The sequence below is a fragment of the Malaya genurostris genome, chromosome 2, assembly GCF_030247185.1.
Source record: "Malaya genurostris strain Urasoe2022 chromosome 2, Malgen_1.1, whole genome shotgun sequence".
NCBI lineage: Eukaryota > Metazoa > Arthropoda > Insecta > Diptera > Culicidae > Malaya > Malaya genurostris.
Genome location: NC_080571.1, coordinates 254979529 through 254991096, shown reverse-complemented (window position 1 = coordinate 254991096; position 11568 = coordinate 254979529). Strand labels below are relative to the sequence as shown.

The 11568-nt window shown below is 36.5% G+C and overlaps 1 non-coding gene across 1 annotated transcript; it reads right to left on the bottom strand.

Moving 5' to 3' along the window:
- Positions 1-9057: 9057 nt before the first annotated feature.
- Positions 9058-9131, bottom strand: Trnai-aau (transfer RNA isoleucine (anticodon AAU)). Its single transcript has one exon. It is a non-coding gene; the product is annotated as a tRNA-Ile (tRNA).
- Between the last annotated feature and the right edge of the window lie 2437 nt (positions 9132-11568).

Here is an 11568-nt window from a genome sequence, read left to right as displayed (position 1 = left end):
GCTTCCAGTTCACTGGCGCCTCGACGACTTTAAGCCTGTGTCGTGGTGTGTACTCAACTAGTCCCTGACGATAGATCTAGCCTACACTGACAGAGTAATTCCCATGGAATAAAGCTCTCCCGGGACCAGCGATCCCGATATCCGTTTTCGAATCGACCGGTAGGATGCCGGAGTCGACTCAGTGATTTTGGTTGGAGGATGGCTCCACTGGTTCACTGCCGACGATTTTAGCCAATGCTACGTGGTGATCTATTCGTCTAGTTCCCGACGGGGGCTCTAGACTACACCGACGAAGTATTATGAATAATAAAATAGCCATAAGTTATGTTTCATTACTTCATTACTGCTTGACTAGTACTGCATGTAGTTATGTATATCCTTAAACTAACTTCCTTGTTTATTTCTTGTAGATTCAATGAAAAGTGTTTTGAAGAACCTGACAAAAATATTTATGAGAATATGATTAAAATGAAAAAAGGTATTATTACACCACTAGGCCCATTGAATCAATAGTCATCTCATAAGTTGAGTCGTTGTGTTATTTTGCAGATTACTCGACTTTCAGTCAAGGAATCGTGCTAAAACCGAAGGCAATATTACGATTTGTGCTTTAGTCTTCGTTAAGACGTAGAGCCTAGCTCAAAATAGTTGTAAATATGATCAATTATATAATAAAAACCTGTGGATTACCTAGTGGTGTAATGATGCCTTTCTCATATTTAATACTGTGGTATTCAAAATGTTTCTCTTCGATTTTTGAAAGAAACCAAGGGATTGTTTGTGCATTAACTAGTATAACATACATAATGTAACAGTGCTTTGCCCGCAACGACGATTTAAATTTTTGTTGTATCCGAAAATATGCTACATACACACACATACACACATACAGACATTTTGCGTACTCGACGAACTGAGTCGAATGGTATATGCCACTCGACCATCCGGGCCTCGGTTCAAAAGTCGGGGTTTTCATAGTGATTGCATAACCTTTCTATATGAGAAAGGCAAAACCGCAGAGACGGGACTCGAGAATCCGTAACTAACTCCTAATAGGAAATTATTTTACCACTTAAACTACCCAGCATATGAAAATACATGAAGAGATAGCCCAATCGATAAGAAGAACCAAGCATGCTTCACTGTACTTGCAAGCGAATTCTGTGGTGACCAAGTACGGCGAAGCATGCTTGGTTCTTCTAATCAATTGGGCTATCTCTTCAAGTGCAATTTCCCCTGCGGTAACATTCTCGCGGTTTTCATTACATAATTGCATTCGCATGTCAATTTTCCAATCTGCGAATGCAATATATTCGCTTCGACTTCGGGAAGCAAATACCGAAGAAAAAACCTGTTTTATCCATAGCGGTATCCTTCAAAATAATTTTCTTTGATTCTTGAAAAACGAAAAGGTTTGTCCATAAACCAGTATAAACTACACAGTGAAACAGTACTCGGAGAGAGTGAGTTTCACTATTGCAGGTATTTCCGATACCGGAATCCGGGAACCGATATAATTGATGTCGATTCGAGAAAAAGAACTGGGATCTATTTTAGGAACTATGACTACAATCTTCTGTCGTTAATCGAAAACCGAAATTGGTTCGTTTTGCCGTCTTTTAACCATGATTATCGAATGGAATAGTTTTGAGGCAAGTTTAGAAATTACTTTACGTTTTTTACTTCACCGCTTTCATTTGAAACTAAGTTTATGAAAATCGATCAAGCCATCGCTCAGAATAGTGAATGAGATCCATTTTGGAACATATAACTATGTAATGCCCCACTCTCGATTACCCAAATAATTTCAGAAGCAAATAATATTTTCTTTCTCTACTTTGCTACTATATTGACATTTTAAAGGGCATAATGAATCATCACTATGGGACAGAATGTTTTTTGGTGAGAGGTATATCTCTGATTTGTTGTGGAACATTTTTTACGACTGCTGAGGCATTATGTCTAAGGTAAATGAAATAAATGAGAATGTGGTTGTTTTGAAAATCTCGTTTTTATCATCCAATCTACATCACTTCTACCAGAATAATTAAAAATTATGTTTTGCACAGAAATACCCACATTCTCGAAGAAAATATATTAATACATTGAGAAAAACCTCAACGTTATCTTTGGGGGCATATTAAAACACTTTACCCCATAACATGTTTTAAATAATACCGCGCCGTCGATAAAGAAGGTAACTATACAAATCAAAATATTTTTCCCCGCTGAACGACCAAATACACTTAGCTAAATTCTCATTTTCACATTATATGATGTTCTAATATATTTGCACTATTGGAAATTCCAATGAAAGTTACATAGTGTAATAATATCATGTCAAAGATATAAGATAATCATAAAAACATAAAACTCTTCTTAAAGTTCTTTTCATAAGATTTTCATATAGCGAATGGAATTTCCAGATTCAATAAAATTTATTAGCACCCTCTATAACAACTATTATATAATCACAAAATATCTCTTTCAATAGTGTGAGAGCGGCCTTCAAATGAGGTTCATGTAAACATTCGAATTGGTTCAAGATAATAGATGAAATACTAATCAGATAGCTGAAACATCAATAACAGAATACGCATAAATTAATTGTTTCCTCCTTCAGTTTTCATTTTTAATACTTTACTTCATTTATAATTATATTCGTTCGAACCTGCTTACTACCAAGAGCGAAGACAATGAAGCAGCTAGACAACTTGGCACGTGAAACTGAGCAAGCAAAACTTCAAATGACTTCACTTGAAAATTGCAGCAAAAGTCAAATGAATTAGTAGGGATACGCTGACGGTCAGTGGCCATAAATTTCATTTTCTTCTTACATTATTGGATTGAAAATGAAATTTTACCGCACTGCCGGAGTATGATATGATACGAAAAAATTATTTTTACGAATGTCGGTAAAGTTTCACTGACACTCAAACAGTAGTCAGTTCAGTAAAAGTTTCATTTGCTAAATGCCACAATTCTACTGGCTTGTTTGTCACTCAATACCAACATTAAGCGAAATTTACAAAATAATCATCTAACATATAAACGTATAAATCTGCGAAGTATTATTGCTTCATTGGTAAACTTTATTGAAGATCTGTGAAAGAAAGGTACATATTTTTTTAAATCAAAACATATTTTCTTCCAATCCATAATTTATTCACACGTGATGAATGATGGCTTATGCTTACTATTCAAGAATAATTTATACAAATTTGATAATCAAACTGACCAACATAAAATATGAACGTAACAAATACAACGGAATCGATCTCTTGGATGAATCGATTCCAGTAAGCCAAACGGCACATAAAAATCATGGCAAATTTTCACATTGAGGGTGCTATGGAGATACTCACTTGATTCTAGAACGCACGACACATCACCATTCACCATCACAATTGAAATCCGAATGCGATGATGATCAGTCTTAGTTGTACAATGCTTCAAGTGCTATTCATAGCCTTTAACTGCAAGGGAAAGGTTTGCAGTCATCTGCGAGAGGCTAGTTACAAGAGTAATTGTTCACAGAAAATAGTCGAATTATTTTCTAGTGAACCAACCAAGTTGACGTTTTTATTGACTGTAAATGTGAGGAACTTTAGAGTTGTTTTACCCTTTAGAAAATTGGTATAAAACATCTTAAAAACAAATTCTCTAGAAACTGCTTCCAGACAATGGGACTTGCGGGATGTGTTAAACACACACTGAAAATAAACTACTTCCTTAAATTTGATCAGTACCAAACGAGAATAACAGATTGGCACTAGGCGGTTCAAAGTTTTAACAAAACTAAAACAAATTATGTTTTTCAGCTTGGTCCAAACTACCACAGGATCATATCATTATTAAAATTAAATTGAAGGTCTTTTACACCTCTCATGCATGATGCAATTCCAGAGCAAAATTGATAGTGAACATTTCTCGCTATCCTGAGGCTCGAACAGAGACTTACGATTCATTATTGCTGCCAGCAGGAAAGGTATGCAGATGACGGTCAATGATCGCGATGCATTTAAATTAATCATCGGGCGCCACCGTCTTACGCGTCATTCGTCGTCGTTGTCGTCGTCTTCGTCTTTATCTTTGACATATTAGGTATCCATCCGTCGATACAACCCCCTATCAACATCATCGACATAGTCATTACCCACGATCAGCGTGTCGAAGAGAAACTAGTCTTTAAATCAGGTGTCCAATGTCTACAACCTGGGTAACGTGAAGCTGCTGGTTGGGGATACAAAATGCAATGGCAACAAAGTACTAGACGTGGAAGCACTCATTTCACGAAACAGTTCATCATGTACTCATAACTACTTAACGGGTCGGTGTTGTGGGATGATAGTTGCTCCGGTAGCGATTGCATCATCAATTAGTTTAGGTTTGTTATAATTACTCTATGCAACATAGGAGTATTTTCTTCTTATCAGCCAAGTGTTCATGTCATACAGTAAACTACGTACACGAGATTGAGGGAAGTCCAAAAGCAAGAGTATGGCACTTGCGTGACATTTCATGCAGGAATTGTTGCGTCAGAAAGTTTGAGCTCGTTTGCAGACAGTATAAAATGTATCCTAATAGGTAACATGATTAGTTACCATATAATTACACAATCACGTTCATTATCAGACTTCAAAATCGGAGTATTTAAGTGAAACTTTGCCCAGGTCTCCAGCATGGCAAACTATTAATTTTGCCCGATGGAGAGACCAATTCGACTCAAGGCTAATTTTTGGAAAGGATGATTGTATTTCGTACGCACTTTCTTCAAATCGTAGTTACTGATTGATAAACTATTGATTGAATTATTATGGTGGTTAAGAAGAAATTGCTGGAAGTCGGTTGATCACTCTTGCAGTATACATTACATGGAGAAAAAGTTGAATGCTTTTCCAAAAACTATAAAATTAATCATAAAAATGTTGAATAACACACCTATTAATATTTGAAAATAATTTTTCAGAGCAAGTCGATTCTGATTTCGTAAACTTCTTAAATTGCTCTTTTGACTCTCAATATAGAAAGTCTTATGCCGTTACTAAATCCCGCATGTCAATATATTTCATCTGAAAAACATGCGCGTCTATCATGGAACTAAAGTTAGACCGAACATTAATCCAGTTCTCCGAAGATTACTACAAAATTTCTCACTAACAAAAGTGTTATCGTGAAACATAAAAACAGGAATAGTTCGTCACTAAGTCCAACCAATTTTCTAACGAAGGAGCTGGGCTCCACTATCAGATTGATATGACCAAATATCTTTCTCCAGACAGAACCAGCCTAGAGACCGTATGGAATCCAGTAGGAGAAAAACTAACCAAGTATAGACCCATTGGGTTCTTAATTATGTGTCGTAAAAGTTGACAATTGCAGGAGTTTTTCGTTTTCCCTTCAGTTATCAGTTTTTTCAACATTTCACACCTGGTCGCTATATTTTGCTCAATGATCTTTCGTTCAACAAATAGTTCTTTTTCCAAAATTATGTTCTCATAATTTTACGACAAAATGATTTCTTATCTATTTTTATTTACCTTCGGAAAAAAGTTTTGTTGCTTGTCCTACGAGACTATAAACTGAATGATAGAAATCAACTACCGCGAAAATCCGATAATAAAAGGTGATTTTTTCGCTGGTACCCTTTTGGCAACACTGATTTTGGAAGTTCACGCGTGAATCTTGTGTCATTGTCAAACTTGTTCTGTTTGGTCTATAATTTAACCATCAATGGGCGCTGAGGAAATTGGAGGAAGGTCCACTTTTTTATCGAAACATTGTGTTCAGTGACGAAGCTTATTTCTGGTTGAATGGATACGTCAACAAACAAAATTGCCACATCTGGAGTGAAGACCAGACAGAAGCATTACAAGCGCTACCAATCCATCCCAAAAAAGTTACTGTTTGGTATGGATTATAGGCCGGTGGCATTATTTGTGAAATACCGGGAGAGTGCCAAAATTGTACATGGGCCATCTAAAGCGGAGCCGCAGCCAACATTTATATGAAATCATCTTCAAGCATTTAAATATATTGATCGTTCTATCGAATCCAATAAGAATTTCATCAATTTTCTAAAATCTTAGAAATCACTCTTCATTACAATGTTAATAACAAATATAACATAGATCAGTATATCAGATAAATAGTAGGAATATACTTCTCTATTCTTTACGTGTCGTCTTCGATTCGTCAGTGCAGAGCAGTTCTAATTGGACTGCTTAATGCAAAATCTTAGACAGTTCAATTTGAACTGCTAAGCAGACGTAAAGTTAACGCTATTTTCGGAACACTTTTTTGTATTGCGCCCAAGTATAATGTCTTTTCTGACGTTTCGTCTTCGACTCGTCAGTGCAGAGCAATTCAACTTGAACTGCTTAATGCAAAAACTTAGACAGTTCAAAATGGAACTGCTAAGCAGACGTAAAGTTAACGCTATTTTCGGAACACTTTTTTGTATTGCGCCGAAGGAAACGAATAGGCGACTGAGCTGGCCGACTACAGATTTTGGTTATTTAGGGATTTGGCTAAAAGCCGTTTTTGTGCTTTGAACCCAAAATAACCAAAATCTGTAGTCGACCAATTCAGTCGCCTATTCGTTTCATTCAGGACGTCAGGAAAGACATTGCGCTTCGGCGCAATATAAAGAGCAGGAAACGGAAATCGGATAAGTTCAACTTAGTTTGAAAAACCCGTTTAAGTATAAACTGAATAAAAACATTGAGTCCGGACTATGCAGTGCCAAAATCGTATAAAAACATTTTTTGCACGAAAAACTTTAAAGCAAATAATCGGATGAAAACTTAGTCGGCTCTTCCGAAACCAATATGTTTATTTGGCTCTTGCATTCAAAGTTCTTCTATCGACTGTTCCTGAGGAACGCAGCGTGGATCTGACCACCCGTAACAAAGAAGCAAACCATGCTTCATCCACAGCGGCAGTCAGTAAAAATAACTTTGAATGCAAGAAACTGAAGAAAAGCATTGTTTTGGGAGAACCAGTAAAGTTTGGCATTCAAAGTTTTTTGTCCGGTTCTTGCGGGCTTTCCAAACTAAGCTGTGCTCATCCGCTTTGGCTTTCAGCAGTTCATATTTACGTGAGACACTGTTATCAAAAGGATTCATTTCGTAAAAGAATATATCTGTGATTTGATTTTTTTTTTGTAAATTCTAACATGGTTCAAACGAATGAGTAGCTGAAGATTGTCATCAATGAAAGGAGAATTGAATTTAGTTTGAGCGTTTGGGATTGATAGATTCCTACCCAACTAACCAAAAGTTGGAATAAAAGGGACTAATTTGGATTAAGCAGCTTACGAACTTCCTGAATAGAATTCCAAGCAACCCGTTTTTTTGTGTAATTATCCATACTCGAAGGTTCGTGCGACGCAACCAGAAGAACTTCTAAGCTACTTCTAAATTACATTGTTCAGCTTCTATGCAGCGAGAAAGTTCTATACTTTCAAGTTGCCAAAAGTACCACGCGTAATTTTAAGCAGCAAGAAAGTGGATGTTTTAAGTAATTGTGGAACTTCTGGTAGCTTGGGTAGCTTCACTTATGCTTCAAGTGATCTAACCCATTTATATTCCAGAATATTTTCATATTTCACATTGTTTCCAATGTGAGATCTGTATTCTAATCAATTAGCTCTATGATAGTTGAATATCGTGCTAATTCAATAAATTATTGTTTCATTAGAAATTCCGAATGTTATTCGAAAATGATCTGAGTCAAAGTTTGCATGAGTATTCATTTCACTACAAATGTAGTTTTGAACTGTTAGAACCAGATCAATTGTAGAAAGGGTTTTCACAAAAGAACAACAAGTTGAGTTATTTGGAAATAAAACTTATTTGCTCACCAGTGCATTGAAATGTTAATTAGGTAACAGCAAAGAAACGAATTCCACGAATAGTCTTTTTTCGATTGCCAAACATTCCATAGCTTTAGTATTGAAAGCACGTAAAACTCAATGTTTCATTTGACGTTGGAAAAAAAGGCTACTTCTCAACCGATTCCAGTAAACCTGTCAAAAAGAAGAACCGCATTTGTTGGGTTGCTTTTCAGTTTGTCATTTCGATTTGGAAATGTTTCAGTTATAATAGCAATATGATTTTAAATAACTTTCCGAAATTCATCTGTGCTCGATTCTAAGGATTATTTGAAATCGTTGTTAAATTTTAGGCTCCTTATAATTTTGTTGTCGAATTACAAACCAACTTGAAGAGACGAACTCGTATTTGTTTTACTAATCTTTCGAAATAATTGCTCTAGTAGAAATATCATTTTACTTTCCGTTATTTTGCCTAAGTCAACGTCGTTCAATGATGCGAATGACATTTGAGATGCGTTAGTCTTAGGCACAGGTTAGTACCGACAATACTAGCATATGTTACACCAGATGAAAAAGATGACGTGTCATATTACAGATACATTAGAAGAAATTAGAGCCTCAGAAGAATATTTCGAGAAAAGAATATTTATCTTTCTGAGGAAAGAAACTATAAATTCTCTTAGACCGAAAATTAATCTAGGAAAGTACCTAACTAGATGAATGAAAAAAATATGGAACTTGAAAATTCCCAGAATATGCCGAATTGGAGTCAAATATTAATCCCCTGAGACTGAACACGTCATACATAAAATGCGTAGTATGTAGCAAGAATCAAGAATTCATTCAAAACAAACTCAAGAATTTATTCAAAACAAACTCATCTGTGCCATTCATATGTCATGGTCAATTATGATTCGAATGAATAGCAAAATTTTATTGCGCATTTGCATCAGGAACAAAAATATTTACCAACTCTATCGCGGCAACTCTTTCCAAGTTGCCATTATACGTGATCACGTGTTAGACGGCAGCCTGTACTCATAAATTCTAATGAGCCTCGTCTAAGCTGATAACAGTTGTTGCAGGCGTCGGTCTCGCCGATAACCTATATTTCTCGGAATAGCATGGTTATATGCGGTGAAACGTTAATGCAGCATTCTTTTTCTGTTTTCACCATCAGCATATAACGTAAATAAAAAAACAGTGTGGTTTAAAAAAAATGGCTCCAGAGAGGATCGAACTCACGACCTTCGCGTTATTAGCACGACGCTCTAACCAACTGAGCTATGGAGCCGTCCGGTAATTGTGTTTCCTAAATTGATATTTGAATTTTTAAAGGACGACAAAGCAAAGCTGATGCAATTTCACACCGATTACAAGTTGTTGCAAGCGACCATTATCTTTGACATGATTCGCTTTATTGCACAGAACCCGTTCTAATCATAATCAGCAAGTAAATCAGCGAGCTGATCGAAACGAACCCCCACGGCATTGTCTGTTTTGTAGCAGAGTATAAATAGCCAATCACGTGTGTCCTGAGTGAAATCCGCACCAATAGCCAATCCAACCAGCTTGATGTGGCATAGTTGAAAGTAAACAAACAGGTATTATTTTTGATTTCCCTTTGAAGGGAACTGCATTGGACTGAACTGAACACTGCGGCTGTCAATAACTACACTCAACCCATACAATCCTGAATACGACTTGGAATGAAAGAATCTCTTCAGTAAAGAATTGTTATGGCATAATTTACATCACTAAATTTCATTTAAACTATGATTTTTGGCTCGATTTAGACGGTTAGGTTTTATTTTCAAAACAAGAAGCAGTCATCATAGTTATTTTATAGCCAGTTAAGCTTGAGTCTGATCCAACCTTATTTGTTGTGTTCATTGACATTTTTGTACCCCCTTTTGCAGTGTGTGTCGTTATCAATGCCGATTGGAATTATTGAAAAGGAATACGGCTTCAAGACGATTTACTTTTTTTTTTTAAATAATGGTCACTCTTCGATCTCTCTGCTAAGATAATTTTATATTTCATCATAGACTTTCTGACATTTTATGAATTTTTGGGCACAAAATTTCGTTTTTGAGTGCAAAATTAAAACGAATCAAAATGTTAGACGAAGCATTTTCTAGTGACCGAGCGTTGTAGTGATGAAAAATTACGGACTCTTGCTTGGTATTTCCTTCGATGTATGCTTAAAACCAGGGATTCCTAAAGTGGTCGATATAGACCCCTTGGGGTCAATATCCTTTTTGCGGGGGTCGACGTAAACGAAAACTGACTAAGGGGTCGGCCCATAGAAATCGACCCCCTATTGTTTGATATAAGTTAATATTTGAAATATTTACGCTAACAAAGTTGTGTTTGTTTAACCATCCGCAGAAATTGGTAAGTATTTTACATCAATAGTAAAAAATCAAGAAATTGAATTTTCAAGGGAATTTGTTGATGGAGGTCTGAGGCCGAAGTTAGTTTTAGTAAAGGGGTCCATGACCCAAAATAGTTTGGGAACCCCTGCTTTAAACGAATTTGTTGGTTTGACCACTCGGGAGCATTGTATTTGTACCTAAAACCCAACGGGGTACGGGTGATATTTTCATTCCAGATTTCTGGGTCGGGTTCAGGTTCGAACATTTTAGTCGGGTTCGGGTCGGGTACGGGATAAGATTCTTATTTTTATCGGGTACGGTTCGAGTTCGTGCTTCGAAAAAAAAATGTTCTCGGGTTCGGGTTTAAAAAATTGTTTACCCGACTATCTCTAACACGCAAAGCTTACGATTCCGATGTATACAGAGCAAGGTTTGGATGACAGTGGAAGCAGTGAATATACCATGTCGCTGTTAAGGAAGTGTAAGCCTTGTCGTTTCATTGGAATGGCTGTCCATGCACGAGAATGGAAGAAGATGAAAAATGTTCACACATACTACTGTTTCTCCTTCTCTCGGAACGAGAGAATGCCTAACCTTATAATTCATAGCTAGCAAATATCTTTACTGGATAATGCTGAGGATTAAATATTCAGTTTTCGACAATTGACTGATGGCTGGCTCTTAACTGTCGAATGTTTCTCCGAGTTCCGAACGCGCTTCACATTTGTTTATACAGAATTAATTTTGTGTGCACTGCCACCGTTAGCACGGTGCTCAACAAGCTATAGTACAATTAAAATTCAATGAAAAAATATTCCATGCCGACCAGCCAGCAAACGAAGCGCTTGTTTGTTCGCAGTATTTGCTCAGATCGCAATCACTAATCCTGCGCTCCTGCTACTTCTATTTACACAATTTAAGTATAACTAAGAATTCTTACCCTCTATTAACTTGCCATGAATCAGACCCTGTCAGCTTGGAGCGAAATCAATATTCAGTTCAGCAACGCCATCGCACGGCATCACATTTAACATTTTATGTCAACTGTATGGGCGCGCACGAACTTCTAAATATTTTTCAAGATTACACTAGATCTCGACGTTTCAGACATTTCTAAGATATTTCACATCAAAAATATGAAGATTTCGAAAAACTCATGGTCCTAAAATCAAAATGTCCAGATAACACCAGATCTCGATGTTTCATTAATTTGACGTTTTTTTTCACGCGAATTTCCGAAGTAAACCGGGTTTTCTAGCACTGTTTTTTTGTGTGAAATGTATCTTACGGGTAAAAAATACTTCAGTGTAAATAATTGCACGCCATTTTCTTACAGATGGCGTAACTTGATTT